Here is a 19,051-nt window from a genome sequence, read left to right on the forward strand (position 1 = left end):
CACACATCAGACCACAAAGGATGGAGCCCATATAAATATATGAAAAGCAGATCTTCCCTGGTGGGCCTAAAATGAACCTTCACAGATATGTATCAGAAGGGGATTCACAGCCATGCTCTGTGAGATAGCAGAAACGATAACAACTTTGAAATCAGATGGAAAATGGGACTTAAAAATGCTTCTCATTTAGTTGCATAATCTTGGACACAGTACTTGCTATCTCAGAGCCTCTCCAGCTCACAGGATTGCTGTGAAGCACGTCCCCAGCAGAGGCTGATATCTAGCGTGTGCTGCATAAATGTCATATAACAATAGCTGCCTTGATATGCTAGCTTTGGGGTAAATTTTACATATGTCGTTTAATTAACAAAACAACCTTCTAAGTATAATTGTTCATATTTTGCAGATGAAAAGACTGAGGGTAAGAGAAATCACGTAGCTATTAAGTGGTTTAGCTGAAATTCACCCCGTTTTAATCCTCTTCCAAAGTTAGTGCTCTTAAGAATTGCATAAATGATTATATATTAAGTTCATTTTATTCTCCATATAGGCTGCTTAAGAATACAATAATATAAGATAAAAATATGGGTACACGAACTTATATTTATCAGTAAGTACTGGGGTATAAAATTGTCTTTCCCTCATTAAGCCCTAATGTTCATTGACATGTTAACAATGCGTCATGATTTTATTTCTTGACAGTAGATGGCGCTGGTGATTGTCAAAAGAGACAGATTCTCCCACACCCCTCTCCTTTCCTTAGCCATTGAAAAACAAAACAAAGAGCTGGTGGAAAAAAAAAAAGCAAAAATGTTCATTGTAATGAAGGGTTGAAATTAAAAATTTGGAACTGTCATGTGATTAAGCAGAACGTGTATATGATCCACATACATTTTATTGGGAACTCTAGGGAAAATCTCCTGAGCTATTTGTAAAATTTCATTCTCAGGATTAAAACAAAATATAGTAAAATTTGACTATCCAGACAAAAGATGGATTTATATTTCTCCATTAGACAGATTTTATCTCTGAACCTTAATTTTAGCAAGAGATGAATATTAAGACAACTATGAATTTAGTTGACAAAAAACTCACATATATCTGATTTCCAGAGTCCTGAAGGTGATATAGAGGAGTATGGCAGTCAAGATAAAAACAAAACAAATTATTATATGACCTTTGAGCACATCACTTAACGTCTCAGAACACAAGTTTTCTCATTTGTAAAACTGAAAATATTTCTTGCCTAATTCACATGACAGTTGCAAGGATCAAATACAGTAAAGTAGTATAAACACCTTGAGAATTGTCATGTTCTTTCCAAATATGCTTTTTTTCATCTTTACCATACAATCAACCCAACCGCCTATAGGTGAAGTCACAACACAAGGAAAATTGGAATTCAGAATAAAATACTTGAGCATTAAATTTCCTCATTTGTCCAAAAGCACTTTAATAGGCTTTGGTGAATTAGATTCGTGCAAGAAAAGGGACTAATGTATTTTCAACTGTAAAAGGAGTGTTTAGCTTAATAATCAGCTACCCAAAAAATGAAACAGAAAAACACTTGAATCCAAAGCACCGAAGTGAACTGAAGCGGCCTCCACTGTCCTCCCCTAACTGTCCACACGGCCTGTCCTCTGTAGGAGTGTCCTTGTGTGTGTGTGGAGGTTGTGGACGCACATGCCTAGGGTTATAGATGCTCTACAGACTTAACTCAGTATAGTGAAGCAGCAGAGATGGTCATAGCCCTAAAGAAGCCTATCTGAGAGCTTTCCTTTCGGTTTTACAAGAGGCATAGATATTTATTCTGCTCTTCTTTTAACAAAAGACTCCCAAATATTTGCTGAAGATGTAGAGTATTGCCATTTCTGCTTCAAAAGCTCTGAGCCTCTCACGGCACCTGTTGCTCCTGCCCCAAGAGCGGAACACACCCTCCACACCAGCAGCCCCAGGACTAGATTCCACTTCTCAGTGACCCACTTCCATGCTCCACGATGTGCTCTGGGCTTTGGAGACCTAAAACATCGCAGCCACGGCATAACAGAGATGGGTCAGCTTCTAAAATCATAGTGGGCAGTTCTAGAACCCTGACCCTCTCTCCTGCTGTTTCAGATTCTATTGGCCTCTGGAGATTCAGAGAAGTCCTTCCTCAGGAACCTCTGCTTGGTCTTCAGCAGGGCCACCATCATGTGAGATATTCACTTAGAGCCTTATCACATTTGTGGCTGTAGAGGTGCTTGCGTGACTTGTGTAATTTATCCCACTAGACTAAGTTCAGGGCGGATGGGGGATAAGTCTGGTTTTTTTTTTTTTTTTTCCTAATACTGTGTCCCCGTGCTGGGCACAGACCTAGCACAGAGTAGGTGCTCGGCAGAGAGCTTTTGAATGAATGAATTATTGGCTGTAGTCTTTCTGGGAAAGGGCTGGCAGGCATGACAGTGTTAAACCAGCCACTAAGCGTCCAGGTTGACCAGCCTTCTCCCTACCTCCCAGGCCTTTCGAGCAGAGCCCGGAGCCCGGGGAGGACAGGCTGGCAGAGGAGGGAGGAGGGTTTCTGGCTGAGAGGGACTGCGGCTGTGGGCCTGCAGCCTATTCCTCTTCAAGCTCTCCAGAGCCGTTCCTGTGAAACCAGCCCCCACAAGTGAGTGTCTGCAGCCCCCTCCCTCCTCTTTCCCTTATTGCTCCCTGTGGGGTTGGGGCTGGCACTGAGCTTGATCCTAAGTAAAAGTCTGTTCTAACAGGAAGCAAATAATGTTCCTCCCTTGACGGAGGTGTTTCCTTCTCAAAGAAGTTACAAAGGGCTCTTTTCAGAGAGAAAGGGGCCGGGAATAGTGTGTGGCCTCACTGCTGTCTGCCTTGGGTGGAGCCAGCACCTTCTGGAATCCAGGGGCTTCCTCTTCTAAAGAGGCACCCAGCCATGCACTGAAACGGGGTGGCCCAGCCTCTGGGAGCCCCAGTCCCCTTACCTGCTTGATACAAGCATCCTCTGCAAGTCCCCAGGGTCATTGCCAAGGCCCCTGTTTTCTTTTCCTGGCTTCCAGGACGCCACAGTCTGTGTTCCTTCTCCCGCCTTGCAGTTCCCTAGCTGGATTCTCTTCCTCACTGTGATCTCTTCATCCCTGGTTCCCCAGCACTCTGTCCTGAGCCCCCTTCTCGAACCATACTCTCGTCTGAGTGAGCATATGGAGTTTCATGGCTGTACATTTCCTCCCTGTGCTGAGGAATCCCACACACTTAGTTCCAGTGCCCACCTCGCCCCCACCTCATCCAGGTCCTTACATCCCCCTGCAGACTGTCTCCACCCCACCTCATTGGTGTTTCCCACTCACTAGATCTAAAGCCAAACTCTTGATCCTGACTTCTCCACCCGCCAGCTTGCCTTTCTCTTCGATCTTCCCCATCTCAGAGAGCGGCTCAGTCCCGAACTGTCTCTTTCCTTCACACCCTACATCTAACCCACAGCAAGGCTTCTCAGCTCTACCTTCAAAATCTACTCCTCATCTTTCTTCTTCCCACCACCACTCAAACGCCCTTGGCCTAGAGGGATCAGAGCCATACTACCTGGCTCCTGAACCTCTGCAAGAGTCTCTGATCTTTCTGCTTCCGCTCCTGTCTTGCTACAGACGATTCTCCTGACAGCAGCCGTGGTGATCTTTTCAACTATCAGACCATGTCACCTTGCTTAAAATCAGCTGGGGCTTCCCTCACACACAGCATGACACTCAAACTCCACACGACAATCTAACCAGCCTCACCAGCTGTGGCCCTGGCTTGTCCTTCTGACTTAGCTTCTGCCTCAGCTCAGGCCACACTGGCCTTCTTGGTATTCCTCAGCCCCCCAGCTTGTCACTGCCCAGCCTTTGCACTGGGTCCTCTCTCTGGAGTACTTTCCCTCAGGTCTTCAGGTGGCCTTGCTCTTGGGCTTTCTGGAGAGACTTAAAAGCCACATCCACAGAGAGGCTGAGTTTTGCCACCTACCTAAGGTAGCCTCTCATCACTCTCCAGCCCTTCATCTGGCTTTGCTTTTGATTGAGCACTTGTTACTACATGTGTTCAGTTCTTAGATGAGAGCACAAGGAACTCTGGAGGGTTTAAATAGAAGAAGGATTTATTTGTAGACTTTGACAGCTCCAGGAATGCTTGGGAAGGCTTAGTGGTTTATAGCCAAGAACAGTGCATGCATTGCACCAACTGGTGGGATCTCTGCTGCCCCAGCTGCCACTGGTTATGTCACCAATGCTACTGTCCCAGATACTAACACTGCTGCAACCTGCTGTCACCAGCACCCTTGGAATCCCCATCTTTCTGAGGCTGCTGCCATCACCTACGAGGGCTTTCTCAGTCTCTTTGTCCTTGAGTCATTGGTTCCTAACTCAAATTGTGGGCCAATGGGTCGGGCTGGCGGAGCCTTGGCCACAGGCCTTGGCTCCTTCTACAAGGGAGGCTGGTAAAACCACTATCAGGCATTTTCGAATTCTATGTAATGGACCATGGGCTCTGCTTATCCACCAGATTCCATGAGGTAGGGAATCTCAGACATAGGATGGAGGTTCAGATTCTGGGCAACCACAAAACAACGATAAGCATGTCCTTGACTAGCTGGCTTTCTAGTATACATTTACATGTTTATGTGTCTATTGCCTAGCTACTCCATTAGAATGAAAGCTAGATGAGGTCAGGCACTTTGTCTTTTTCCCTTGGTATTCCCAGAGTCCAGAACAGTGGCTGCAGAAGTGACCCTTGATAACTACTGAATGATTATCAGATACTGTAATGAAGGTGTCGGCAATTAGAGAGATTAAACAGTCTCAATGTTGCTACCATTCCTTCTTTAGGTGGCTGATGCTCCTGTCCCTCTTCTGGTCTGATTGCTCCCTCTCCTGACCCCCAAGGTAAAAGCCAGCCAACTTGGCAGATACAGTTTGCCAGTAAAAGAGACAAGTAGACAGGGTCAGGTGCTCCATGCCAGGAAAGGAAGCCAGTTAGTGACAAAGGAGAATCCCAGGGGACTTCAGGGAGGGAAGACATGGCTACCGAAGGGCACAGGGCCAGGGCATGTGCAAATTATATTGCTGAGACAGTGAGAATGCCCTACCTTGCCTGCCACTTCTTTGAGGAGAAGAGAGTAGAGTCGCAGGAATGAAGGCTCCTTTTAACCACCCTGTGCCTTCAGACTCAGGGAGTCTGATGGAGGTAGTGGGGTTGGGGAAGGGAAACGGGGGAGGGAGTATAGTGGCTGGAGAGCTGGGGTCAGTAAACAGAGGGCATGGTGGAAAAAGTTCCCATTCTACCTCCTTAAGTTTTAGAAATCTGTTGTTTTCCAAGCCCAGTGACTCCCTCTGACATGTAGCCTGCAGGAGGGGAAGGTGTCTGAAGTGTCTGAATGTGTGTGTGTGTGTGTGTGTGTGTGTGTGTGTGTGTTTAGGGTTGGGAGGAGAGCAAGTGAAAAGAAGGAAAGCATGCCAGGCTAGGTAGGGAGGAGGAGACAACACTCTTTCACTGCCAGGGGGTCACAGTGCTGTCCCGTTACTGCTCCAGGCTCTACTTCAAATGCTCAGTAGCTTTATCCTCTCTCTTTTAACATTCAGCCTTTAAGTATTTTGTATTAAGTATTTTGAACATGCATGTAATTGGGGATGGGAATGGCTGTCATGACTGTCTTGCTGCAGGTCTGGAGGCATTATATGTAGCAGGTGCATTATAAGAGCTCAGGCCACTTGCCCAGCCATCCTTACTGTCCTGGATGAGGGATCAGGGCCATGGGGTTAATGCTCTGATGGGATCTCCTGACCAGCTTGTCCCTCCATCCATTCTCCACCCCTTGCCCAGCCTCACCCTTCCCCCGCTAGAGTATAGGAGTCATAGGAAAGGAACATCTGGTGTAGTTCCCAGCACCCTTCTCCCACCCCAGCTAGCCCTTGGCCACCTGGACTCCTGAGCCCAGCGGATCCCGGCAGGACTGGGGAGCAGGGACAGCTGGGATGTCCTATATGGAGTCTTTAAGAAAAAGGACCGGGGCATGTTGAACTCTAGCCATGGGGCTCGGGGAGAATCAGATGCAAAATTGTTGTCTTTTAATGGGAAAGAGAGAAAAATTGAGAGTGAAAAGCACTGTCTGGGCAGGACAGTCTGCAGGGGAGGGATGAGTGGAGGAAGGAGAAAAGGAGTGGGGAGTGAGGAAAGAAAAGCAAAGAGGACACACTGAGGGGAGACTCAGACTGAACACAATGTTGGGGAAATGCTGAACATTCTGTTTACAGATTCTAGAGAACTTCTAAGAAGAGGCACTGTGAGTTGGCTTAGCTGTGTTAAAAGATGACTAATTATAGTCATTTATGGAAACTGCTGCTTAGCATTTCTAGCTAATCATCACGCAGGCTGGATTACTCATGTCGTGAGTATCTGTCAGAACGTTTTTTGTTGAGAATTGTATTTGATTGCAACACCTGCTCATGAAGATCCACTTTATTCTCATGCAGCATAGTTACCTACTCGGGACTAAAACAAAACAATCCAGAAAGAATGCTTTCTAAGAATAAAGAAAAACAAAACAAACGCCTATAAGTATACCACATGGTTTTCAAAAATGTGGTGTGAAGGTTGGTAAAAGAAGGTTAACAAAACGCTAAGAATATTTTAAAAATTGTTGAAGCTTCCCATACCCCTACTCCCTATCCTCACCACCATCCCACACACGCACACACACACGTGTGCACACACCCACCCACATACTGTCCTTTGAACATGAGATCCATGGCAGTTTCAGAAATTGTATCATCTAATCTGAAAATCTATTCATTATGGTGCTTTGCAGAAGAACAGAAATTGCTTTTCCCTTTTTACAAAAAAAAAAGGATAAAAAGGCCAAAGTGTCTGTTATTAATGATATCTGGGTCACTCAGGAAGTCTGTATCATATCAAGCAACATGGAGTTTGGATTAAAACAAAAGAAGGTTAGGTTAAATCCAAGCAAAAACATCTTGACTTTTAACTTAAAAACGTGTGTCATTCTGTGCATTAGATTCACGGTGTTGAAAAGTAACCATCCCAAATGCATTCTGTGGGTGCATGTAAATGCATAACCCTTGGAGCAGTTTGGGAAGAAGCAGGTCAACATGGCCCCGATGTGTGGCCCTGATGCACAGCCCCTACGTCTGCCACACCCATCTCTGTGTGAAGGTGATAAACCGGGGCAGTGCACCAGGGCTTCTGTGCCAACAGTTGGAATGCAGACAGAGAATTGCATACATAGAAAAGGAAAGCAGATTTGAATCACTTAGTTCCTGTATAAATTCATGCACTTCTCTCCAGTAACATTTGGCGTAATCACTGGGGATCAGTCTTTACAGGCCTGTTGTTCAGATGAAGACATTACAGAACACAAAAGGCATGTCAAGTCCTCCAACACAGCAGCAGGCCCGAGAGAAAAACCAGACTCCGGAGTCAGAGTGGGAACAAACTACACTGTTTAAAATGTTACTTACTGTTTAAAAAAAAGAGGAAAGAATCAGGAATCAGAAAATAAAAGGCAAGATTTAAAAAAATGCATCAAACATTTTCTCCTTAAAAATGTTGCTTTTGGGCCGGGTGCGGTGGCTCACGCCTGTAATGCCAGCACTTTGGGAGGCCGAGGTGGGTGCGTCACCTGAGGTCAGGAGTTTGAGACCAGACCGGCCAACATAGTGAAACTCCGTCTCTACTAAAAATACAAAACATTAGCTGGGTGTGGTGGCAGATGCCTGTAATTCCAGCTACTCGGGAGGCTGAGGCAGCAGAATCTCTTGAACCCGGAAGCTGGAGGTTGCAGTGAGCCGAGATTGTGCCATTGCACTCCAGCCTGGGTGACAGAGTGAGACTCCATCTCAAAAAAAAAAAAAAAAAAAAAAAAGAGAGAAAAAAAAGTTACTTTCATGTGAAGTTGTGATTTGGCCCTTAGTACCTTCCCCACCAATAACGTGGTTACTGGATAAGAACAGAATAATAAACTTAGAAGCCATCTATTGCAATCTCCTCTGCTATTTGCCTCCCCTCTTTGTGCCCCAACATGTTGTCATCCTGCTTCTGCCTCAATACTTTAAATGGCAGCAAGCTTCTTGCCTGTTGGAGCAACCCATTGGTCTTTAGATCATGCAATTGAGAAACGAAGCACCCTGTTACCATGTCACCCTCTACAGAGTCCTAGTGTTGAACGCTGGAGACACAAAAGACGGGTCCAAGTTCTCTTCCATGTGCAAGTTCTCACTCATTAAGAAACCTCAATCATGTGTCTTTTAAAACTGCCCTTATGTCCTCCAGTCTATGAACACCCTGGACTCACAATGTCAGGTTCCAGCATCATCCTTGCTGCCATCTCTGTGCTGGCTTACATTCCTCTTAAGTGTGGAACTGGCAACAGAACTCATGGTATGACCTGAGATTTGGCTGGGTTTTGCAGCTATCCGTTATGCTTTGGGCCACCTATTAACTTTTGTTTTTTGTTTGTTTGTTGAGATGGAATCTCACTTTGTCACCCAGGCTGGAGTGCAGTATTGGGATCATAGGTTACTGGAGTCTCAACCTCCCAGGCTCAAGTGATCCTCCTGCCTCAGCCTCAGGAGTAAGCTGGGACTACAGGTGCGCCACCATGCTTGGCTAAGTTTTTAAAAATTTTTTGTAGAGCTGTGGTCTCAATCTGTTGCCCAGGCTAGTCTTGAACTCCTGGGCTCAAGTAACCCTCCTGCTTCAGCCTCCTAAAGTGTTGGAGTTACAAGCATAAGCCACTGTGCCTGGCCCCTATCAACTTATGAACACTCCCACCCCTCCCTTGGCATCATGAGCTTGCTTGCTCCTAAGGAAGAAGTCAAAACTTGTTCTCTGGGCCATTCTTGCAGCTGAGGTTCGGGCATACGTTCCAGACACCCTGATCGCATACAACTATGTAAGACTCTGATTTGGAATCTATGGACATGAAGCCGCAGGCCCGGGCTGCCGACATTCTGGTGAGGGTAGGTGCAGCAGTGACAGCCAGCATTTCAGAGACAAAGAGGGGTTATGTCCTTCAAGGAAGTCCCTGAGGCCAGAGTTTGAGAGATAAGCTACAGTACTGTGTGGAAGAATAATGAGCTCCCAAAGACGTCCACGTCCCAATCGTTGGAACCTGAATATGAATACATTAACTCACATGGCAGAGGGGATTTTGCAGATGGGATCAAGTTAAGGATTTTGAGATGGAGAGATGGTCTTGGATTATCTGGGTGAGCTCGAGGTAATCACAAGATTCCTTATAAGGGAAGATGTGGGAGGTTCAGAATCAGAGAAGGTGATGTGATGATGGAAGCAGAGAGAGAGGAAGACACATGGCAATGAAAGCAGAAGTAAGAGAGAAAGATTTGAAGCCACACTGCTGGCTATGAAGATGGTGGAGGGGGCCATGAGCCAAGGATGCAGGTGGCCTCTAGAAGCTGGAAAAGGCAAGGAAAATCACACTCCCCTAGAACCTCTAGAAAGGAAAGCAACTCTGCCACACCTTGATTTTAGCCCAGCAAGGCCCATTTTGAACTTCTGACCTCCAGAACTGTAACAGAATACAGGGTATTGTTTTAATCTCCTAAGTGTGTGTTAATTTGTTATAACTGCAGCAGGAAATGCATACCTGGGCACCAGTTCCAAAGCCCAGTGAAGGCAGCAGGAGGGTCTCCACTAAGAGTAGTTCCATGTAATTCTGGCCCTTCTTTTAACCCCGACACTTCCAAAACTGATTATCTGGCTCTCCCAAAGACTCTATAAATTCCCTCAGATCACTTAGCAAGTTCATTTTCTTCTAAAACTGACTTGAATACATAGGTTCTGTGGCTTGTAACAAAGAGCTCCAGTAATTCCTGCCCCAGGGCTCCTCTATCTTTTCCATTTTATTTCTGAATTGTCTCTCAAATCCATCTTCGCTGCTCTATCACCCCTTCCTTGTTTCAGGTCCTTGCTATTTCTTGCCTAGACTATTTTCATGCCTTCTTATTTTTCCTGTCCCTTATGTCTTCTTGTTCTAGCCCTTCCTTCACATTCCTGCCATATCGTTATATTTCAAAACTTAGCCAGAGTGCTTCATTGCCTTATTGGAAACATGTTGATGGTGTCCCATTGCCAACGGGATGAAGATCAAAGTGTCTACATGGCATAGAAGGACCCTAACCACCTTGCATGAACCTGCTTAGACAATCACCAAGAGCAAAGGATTTGATGCTAGTGACATGTGATGAGTTCTAGGGCCATGGGTAAATCCCTGAGTCACAGGGAGCATCATCTGTAAAGCAGTGACAATGATACTTTTTTTCATTTGTAAAGTGATGATTTAAAAAAAAATCCTACCTCATGGTATCTTCAAGAAAATGAAACAAGATAATGAATGAAAAACACACTCGTCTGTCCAGTGCTTGATATATAGTAGATATACATGTGCGTGAATGTGGGTGTGTGTTTATCATGAATTACCACTCCCCATCTTGCATCACCAAATATGTCTCATATCATCCCTGCATTTTTATGCCAGTAGTTCTTTAACCTCAAAACCCTTTCCTCCTTCTCTTTGGCTTGGCAAACTCTTACAAGTTTGAGCTCAAATACCATCTTTTCATGGAGACTTTTCTGACTCCCTCAATCAAGGGGGTCAGTGCTTTCTGGGTGCCTCTCTGGTGGCAATTATCTGACTCTATTGCAATGACTTGCTTACAAAGTCACCCCCTTCACTGAGGTTCTTTTTCATTTTGAAATCTGCAAGGTCTGGCATGGTGCTTACAAGCCAGGAGAACCTAAATAAATGTCAGACGAACAAATGAATGAAGTAATGGAGAAAAGGGAAGGGTGTAACTGCCACCCACTCCTTCTGGCAAGTGAGGCTTGGTTGAAAGTACCAAAGTTCAAACCTTAAGCTTCACATGATTGGAGAGCAAATCTATGTAAGTGTTCTAAGTAGGCTTTAAAGAAAATTACTTTAAGAAAGTTGAAGATTACGTAGTGGGTAAATAAGAGTAATTGTTTCACAAAATATTTTCTTTAAAGAGGAAGTTGACCACTTGCTATAAGCAATTAGTTATTTAATAAAGAGTTTCGGTTCTATCTAAAATTAAGACAAAGCACCTCATTCAGAGTGGGTGTCACCGGGGAAAAATCATTGAGTCTGCACGCAGCTGTTTCCCTTTTAGTACATAGTGAAGCACACCTGAGTGATATTTGTTTTTCTTTTCACAAAGGCCAACAAAAAAGTTTCAAATAATCTAATGTATCTACATTTTTAATATCAAATAACAACTTTGTACCTAAGATCTCCAAAAAAGGGTTTTTCTATGAGTTACCTTGACTTTCAAAGCAAATACACAAAAGTAAAGAGAGCCTTCCTATTGCTCCTTCAGGATCTTATGAACTTGGCTATACAAATGTCATTCACAATCCATTTGACCTCTCACTTATACCTCCCTAGAAACATTTTTCATAGTGGAAATTGCAACTAGAGCCAGTGGTCAGCTCTTCCACTCACCCCGCCAACATTAGCAGCAGAGCCACTTCCAGAAGTCCAGAGGCAATGTGAAACTTGGCTGGGGTCACTACGGTCATGGAACCTTGTCAAGAACAAAAAACAAAAGGTTATGACCTCAGTTGCATCTAAAGTAAAGACATTCCTGCTTTAGATTATAAACTGGTTTGGATGGAAACCAGCTGATGTGTGGACACTCTGATGGTTTCAATAGACTTTTCAACCCTTGTAATTATCTCTCTGCTAAAGTAAATGTTAGTGTAACCATTGACATTTGATAAGTCACTCTGTGCTACCCAAGGCAGAAGATAGATCAACTTTAATCATTGTTTGGGTAGTCAATATGCATTTCTTATCATAGAACACTATCCTATTTTTTTGACCTTATGAATAGAATATATTCACATAAATGTGCACTTAAGTCGACATAATTGCACATGTATGCAAGTTTTTCTGCTTTTTAGTATGTGCATAGTTTTAAAACATGACACTCCTAGAGAACAAATGGTGACTTTCCTTTGCAAGTTTGAAGATCAGGCAGTGGTAATGGAGAGGCAGGAATGAGAACCTACTGAGAAAACACAGCAAATTAAAGATGAAGTGGTTCTGCAGGGACCACAGGCCTCTGGGGATGTGTTTTTGCTAAGACTGATCACATGTTGTCCTTTTCCAGCGTCATGCATGGCACCCCTTCTCAGATTAGCGAGAATAATCTTTCTCAAAAGATAAGAAACATGCCGTTTCTCAATAAGGAGACAACCTGTCAAAATTATGCATAAATAAAACTGTAACTCGAGGGCCTTAGTCATTTATAGCCATTAATTTCTTCCATCTTCTTTGAAATAGCCCCAAGGGAAGAAGCAAGTGACAAGCAGTTCACACACAGAGACATGGCATACCAGGGACTCCTGCCAGCTCTACAGGATCCAAAATAGTTTTTTGGCATCTGAGCAAGAAATGGGTTCCAGGCTTGAGACAACTGTGCACATCAGAGGAATGGGTTCCCTCCCTCCAGCTGGGGCCCCAGCGAATCCTACAGTCCTCCCAAGCTGGCTGCTCTGTTTTGAGGGCAGCCAATGCTTGACAAAAGCCAGCTGGGAGCAGCTCAGACCAAGCCCATACCCACACACTGCTATACAAAATGTTTTAAAGACCCCATTACATCTTATTTACTCTCCTTAGCAAGAGAAAGTATCAATATCCTCCCCTCTACTTCCAAAATAGGCAATATTGACCTCCCTTTGGGGGTTCTTCAAAGACCCATTAATAAGAGCTCCTTCCCTGGGCATTACCAACTTGCACGTGAGTTGATGGAGATCAGTTTATTTCACATTCAACAAATGTTTCCCGAACATTCACTGTGTTCAGGGCACTGCACTATGTGTAAGGGAAAAGTTCATGGAGGAGTAATAATCATCATGAAAAAACTAACGGCTCAGGGAGAAGTAATAAAAATAATAAGAACAGTAAGAGTTCCAACATACTGTGCTTCCTACTATGTGTCAGGCCCCAGGGTATGCACATTACAGGATTGTCTCGCTTGATCCTTAAAAACAATACTATAAGATGGGTATTGTCGTTCCTATTTTACAGATAAGGAAGCTGGGATTCAGAGAAATTAAGGGACTTGGTGAAGCAGAGAACGTCAAGGGAATCGGTTCAGTAGTGGATGGGGAGTCCCTGAAGATTGTTGAGCCGTGAAGAGACCTGATCAAATACTAAAAAAGTACATGCAATGGCAAGAAGATCAACTAAGAGGTAGGAAAATTAGCCAGGAGATCAGGTAACATTCATTGAAAAATGTGATGAAGATTGACATGCAAATCTAAACAATATGCATATCTGCATATATGTTTTAAGAACACAGACAACTACAATAAAAACTATAAAGAAAAGCAAGGGAATTGTAAATGCAAAAATTCAGACCAGTAATCAGTTCTGGAAGGGTGGGCAGGTGCAGATGATGTAATTAGGGATGGAATATCAGAGAGCTTTCACGGTATTTAAGTGCTCTATTCCTGGGCTGCATTGCAGGAACACAGGTGGCCACTGTATTTTTAGAAACCTAGATACCTGAGTTTCACAAACTCTCTCAGATCATAACGCCCTTAGTGTCTCAACAAATTTTTCAGTGTTCCGAGACAAAACTAAATACCTGTGTAGGTTGTTAGGTCCCCAAATCTTAAAAGTCGTAGATTGTGTATTGTCCCTTGAAAATTAATATACGCTGTGAAGCCTCTGTGATTTCACTGTGGTGTACTGGGTGCCTCAGTACAGAGACTGGGAACCACGACAGTGTAACCTCATTTATGTTCATGTATGAAATGTTTCATGATATATTTATGTGTGTTAAATATATAATTTATATATTAAATATATGACACCGTTATATATAAATGTGTAAATTAATATTTAAATATAGAAATATGTCATATAATATTTATAAATAAAAGAAAATATATGAACATATAAAATTTAATGAATTATACATTATATAAATATATTATATTTAAATACAATAAATGTATTATACATTATATAGAAAATATATTATATCTGAACATAATAAGGGCTTGTTCAATGGTGAGGCCAGTGGAAACAGGAGGGGGTCTGTCTTCTTGGATTTTCTTGGCTCGGTGACTGACTAGAGGTGGGCATGGAAGAGTCAAAGGCCACATAAACTGTTGAGGCAGAACACGAGGAAAAGTGTGAAGTCAGTGGTAGGATCTGGTTGAGGGATTATGGGAAGGAATAAGTGTCGTTTGGGGTACAGAGGTTTGTGGCAGCAGAAGGCATCGGATTTCCCGCTGGTTGAATATTTGGGACCAGCTTGTTGTCCCCAAGGCTTGGAGCAGGGGACGGATCCAGAGAATGCTACACAGAGATGGGGCAGGAGAGGAGAGACGACAGAAAGGCTAAGTGCAGGGATTACATGGTGAGGGCTGAGGGCAGAGAGTAGGGAGACCCCTATGTGTTTGCACAGGAGGAGAGAGAGGAGCCAGGAAGAAGCCATGGAGGAGCTTTTGGAGAGAATGCAGGGCAGAGAGCAACGGAGCACAACCTCACAGAAATCGAGGGAGACATTTCCAGAAAGAGGGTGGAGTGGGAGAGGTTGTTAATGGTGTCCAAAGCTGGGACAGTCACAGATAAGAAAGGTGGATCAAAGTCACTGGAATGGGCAATCATGAAGCCATGAAAAACAGGTGGTGGGTTACTCTTGCTCTTTGAATACATTTGAAGGTAAAGAGAGGGGGTCAAAGAGGTCAAGGGACTTTTTCTTGTTGCCTTGTGAGCAATGGAGCACCTGTGCTCACTTCTAGGTAGACAGAACAAAGCCACGGGAGAGGGAAGCTTTAAAACAAAAAAGCAGAAGGGATGATGATTGCAGCAAAGTTACAGAGGGGGCCCAGGACAAGAAAGATGGGTGTGTCATCCTCAGAGACAGGAGGAAAAAATGAACGACTGAAGCTTCAAAAGGAGAGACATGGAGAAAGGTTATGTTTATGGCTCGGTGTCTCAGGAGAGTGAGAGGACAACCTGAGGGAATGAGGCTTGGGTGCGGACTTGAGGAGAATGGGAAAGACTTGGGGAGCCAATCTGAGAGACGCCTGAAAATTCATGAATCTTGTCCAAAGGATTGTCCAGCAGCCGTGAGTGTCATCTGCAGGCTCGATAGCCCATGTCAGTGGCTTCAGTCAGCACAGCCCTGCAACTGTTCTCCTCAGTGTTTGGCAGCTCAAGAGAGAGGCCAGAGAGGGTTGGGGCAGCAAGGACAGTGCTGAGGCAGTGGAGGTCAAGGTCAGGAGGGAATGGTAGAGATGTCTGACGGTCATCTGGGAGGGCCAGAGGCCTGCCAGGAAGAAGAGGAGGGAGGTGTGGGCATGGAGGCAGCTGTGTAGGAGGAGGATGTGCTGCCTGCCTGCCTGCCAGTGCCCCCAGATTCATTCCTGTTCTTTCCAGTGCCCCTCTCCTTCCAGTCTTCAGGCAGTGTACACCAACGGGGGGCCCTGAGGGAGCACTGGAGGCGCAGAGGCGGAGAATCTTGCTCATTTCTCGCCTTCTTCCGCCTTCCTGTGGCATCACTGGCAGTGTCTGTGTTTCCTCCTTGGCTGCGGATCCTGCAGGGAAACCTTTTCCTCCATGATCCCAGCTGCCACTAAGCAGCCACTGCCCCATGGCCCTGATGACCAGTCTCTGGTCACACTACTTCCTCCCCATGTTCCTCCAGTCTCAGCAGTGGTCCTGGGTTACTAAAGATGCTAATCTCTCTATAATCTGTGAAGCGATTCCCTGGTTGAAATATCTAGAGTGGTTTCTGTCTTGCTCAGAGGACTTTAACTGAAATACTGGAATAGAATTAAAAACAAATATATCTCTCTTGATCTGCTCCCATCTCCTTTTTATACCTTTGCCTCCAAACAAGTGGGGAACAATATATAGTTTAAAAGTTATCCAAGGCAGCAAAATAAAGGAATGTGCAAATGTGGATACAAATGTCTTCTGATTGGAGAAAAGATGGGGCATGATGGCCTTGGGTTAACTGGAACAGCCAGCACAAGCTTCTTTGCCACTTTCCAGAGATGAAAGCGGTGTGAACACAGAGCCAGGTTTGAGTATGCCATCATCTACATGGCCCTCTGGCTTCTAAGTAGCTCCTCTACCATAGGTTTGGTACCTGAAATTCCTCTATTCCTGATATATATATTTTTTCTATTTGAGTCCAGTTACTTTTCAGCTCCAGGAAGTTTCTGTTGAAATAGAATAAGCAATATAAGAAAGCCACTCTATTAGACCAGGATGGGCTGGCTCTCCAGTTGGAGAGGCTTTAGGGGATAAACCATAATAGAGCCTGGGTTTGAATAGACAGAGAGAAACGGGGGGAAGATTTGTAGGGACAAGCCAGGTGGAGGGTGGCCATGAGGACCAACGGACAGAGAGGGCAGGTTTGCTGGGAATAGACAGTGACCACCTCCACCTGGCTGGCACTTTAAGCAATGGAGGAAGAGGAGGTTGGGCAGGTGGGCTGGAACCCGAGGACCTAGACTGCTGGACTGAGGATCTGCACTTGTCCCAGAAGGCAGTGGGAAGCAGAGCTCCACACAGAGCTAGAGCATGTCAGAAGTGGCATGTTAGGACAAAGACAAAGCCCTGAGTCCAGTGGCATTGTGGAGAACGGATCGAAGGCAAAGGGAAACTAGAGACAGGAAGACTGATGAGGAGGTCGTTGCAATAATCCAGGCACAGTGTGATGAGGACCTGGACTAGAATAGTGCCAGGAGACCAGGGAAATAAAGGATGTGAGAGATATTAGGGAGGGACAATTCCACAGGATTAGGCTGGTTGGATAGGAGAGTTCTAGCAGACGGATGAGATTCAAGCAAGGTTGATTTGTTGGATGTGCTTCCAAAATATGCACTTTATTACTTATTCTCAGATACTCATGACTTCTCCAATGTCATTACCTAACTCACTTACAATCTGGCAACTCAAATCCACTTAATTCATCACATGGAAGTCACTCTTATTCTGTGTTTTCACAAATAGATTAGCTTGACCCTTTAAAAAAGTCTTTTATAACATAACATGTAATTAATTTTTTTAAACCAAGACTTGCAGAATCCCAGAACCCCCAAGTCCAGGCTTGATCAAGAATGATTAGAAAAGCTTGGAAGTGGTAATTAAACATTAACTTAGTTTGCCCAAATGGGGGACAGACTGTACCTCTCCTATGGCCAACTCAGGTCACGTGACAGCTCAAAGCCCAACTGCCTTATCCAGGAATCACTCCAGTGCAGTCCAGGTTGCCCCTGTTACGGAGGAGGGTCATGTCCACCAGAAAATAAGACATCCTGTCACTAGAGAAATGGTTTATTTTGAGTTTAATTTGGCAGTAAATAGAGTCCTTTCTAGAATTTTCCTTTGAGGTTCAATAGATAATTCAAGGCATTTAGATTCTAAGTTTGAGTTAAATAGATCATACTGGGTATATAAATATAAGGATATTTTGGGAAATAGACAATATAAATGATAATGGAAGAGAACCTTAGTTGGATCCAATCCATGCAAGAAATGGAAATTCTATTGGCTTTGATAAAAGGTTTTCTTCTATGAGCTATATAAGGTAAGGATGCTATGGTCACATGGTCACTGCTACTTTTGCCTGGAGAATAATTTCCCCGCTAGTAACTATGACTGTCCTCAAAAGCAAAATTTCAAGCCACCACACTTATTCCCCACAGTAGATGCTGGCCCCACTTCTGTGAAACCCCCTGGAAGACCCTCTTAATTCACTGACCTAGTTCTTAACCGCCTGCCTCAACCCACTATTTTCCCTTCTCCCTGGACTGCTTCTGAGTGTTCAGGTCGTCAACTTCATTCTCTCATTTCTGTCCTTCCTCCCACAGGACTCAGTGTACAACATTCCATTCCAGCTTTGAATTTGGGGTCAATGGATGACATTCAGATGTTCTACTCTTGCCGTGCTTTCTACTTTCATGAGAATTTTGATTTATTCTATGTTAAAATTAACTAAGTTAATTTTAATCAATCCCTACCCTTGATGTAAATGTACACTTCCGGCAAGGTCCTGGTTTGGGGAGTTTGTTCATTTAACAAATGTTTAGTGAGCACCTCCTAGTTTCAAGCACAGTGCTAAATGCTGAGATACCAAAGTAAAAATTGTCTTCCCTCCAGGATCTCTTAGGCTGGAGGGGGCAGAAAAGTATTACATACAAGCACAGACGACTCGTAAGAATCTTTGCTGATTTGGATAGAAATTTTCTGCCCTTGGAACTTGGTATCTAATCCCCAAATAAAACACTTTAAAGAATGCCAATCCGAAGGTATAGGCAAGACTAAAGTCAGTTGTTGTGTTTGTGGATTAGGGATGATTTATATTCTAATTTAAAATTTCCTTTAATGATACAATAATATTTAGGCAATCAACTCAAATGTAAATTTTGGATAATGTCACTGTGACTCATAAACTCACTATCCACCTGCCACATCTGGTGGAGACATCTGACCAATGAGGTTAGAACAAGGGGCTGCCTCAGAATCCCACACAGGAGCTGTGGACAATGTCTGCCGCCCCTCTGTGGACACTGAACTGCATGGTTTTGGGTGTTTTCACATCCAAAAGTTGTCTTTTGGCCCACTGCACTCCCCTATCCTGTACCCATATAAACCTCAAACCCCTGGCTTCACAAGGGGATGAACAGAAGGACAGAAGAGCAGCAGAACAGCACAGCAGAGAGAAGAGAAGGAGTATCTAAACACCAAGAGTAGTTCTGCTGGAGGTGGTCAGAGAGATCAGTTGCTGGACAGGCAAACCCCACAGGAAGATAATCTTCCCACTCCATCCCCTTTCTAGCTCCCCATCCATCCTGCTGAGAGCCACCTCCACTACTCAAGTCCCACATTCACCTTCCTCATGTTCATGTGCAACCTCATTCTTCCTGGATGCTTGACAAGGATCTGGGTATCAAGAGGGCACTGAGCTGTTTAACACTTAAGTCGTCTGTGGACAGCAAGGCTAAAAGAGTG

General features: G+C 44.3%; 1 long non-coding RNA gene across 1 annotated transcript in view; it reads left to right on the plus strand.

Annotated features, from left to right (window-relative positions):
- Positions 1-2,515: 2,515 nt before the first annotated feature.
- LOC116483991 (uncharacterized) overlaps positions 2,516-19,051 on the plus strand; it is a 49,061-nt gene continuing 32,525 nt past the window's right edge. The window contains exons 1-2 of the long non-coding RNA XR_004252415.2: positions 2,516-2,644; positions 13,100-13,264. This is a non-coding gene — a long non-coding RNA (uncharacterized LOC116483991). The remainder of the gene's footprint in view (positions 2,645-13,099; positions 13,265-19,051) is intronic.

Source organism: Hylobates moloch, unplaced genomic scaffold (genome assembly GCF_009828535.3).
Source record: "Hylobates moloch isolate HMO894 unplaced genomic scaffold, HMol_V3 SCAFFOLD_15, whole genome shotgun sequence".
In the NCBI taxonomy this organism is placed as follows: Eukaryota; Metazoa; Chordata; class Mammalia; order Primates; family Hylobatidae; genus Hylobates; species Hylobates moloch.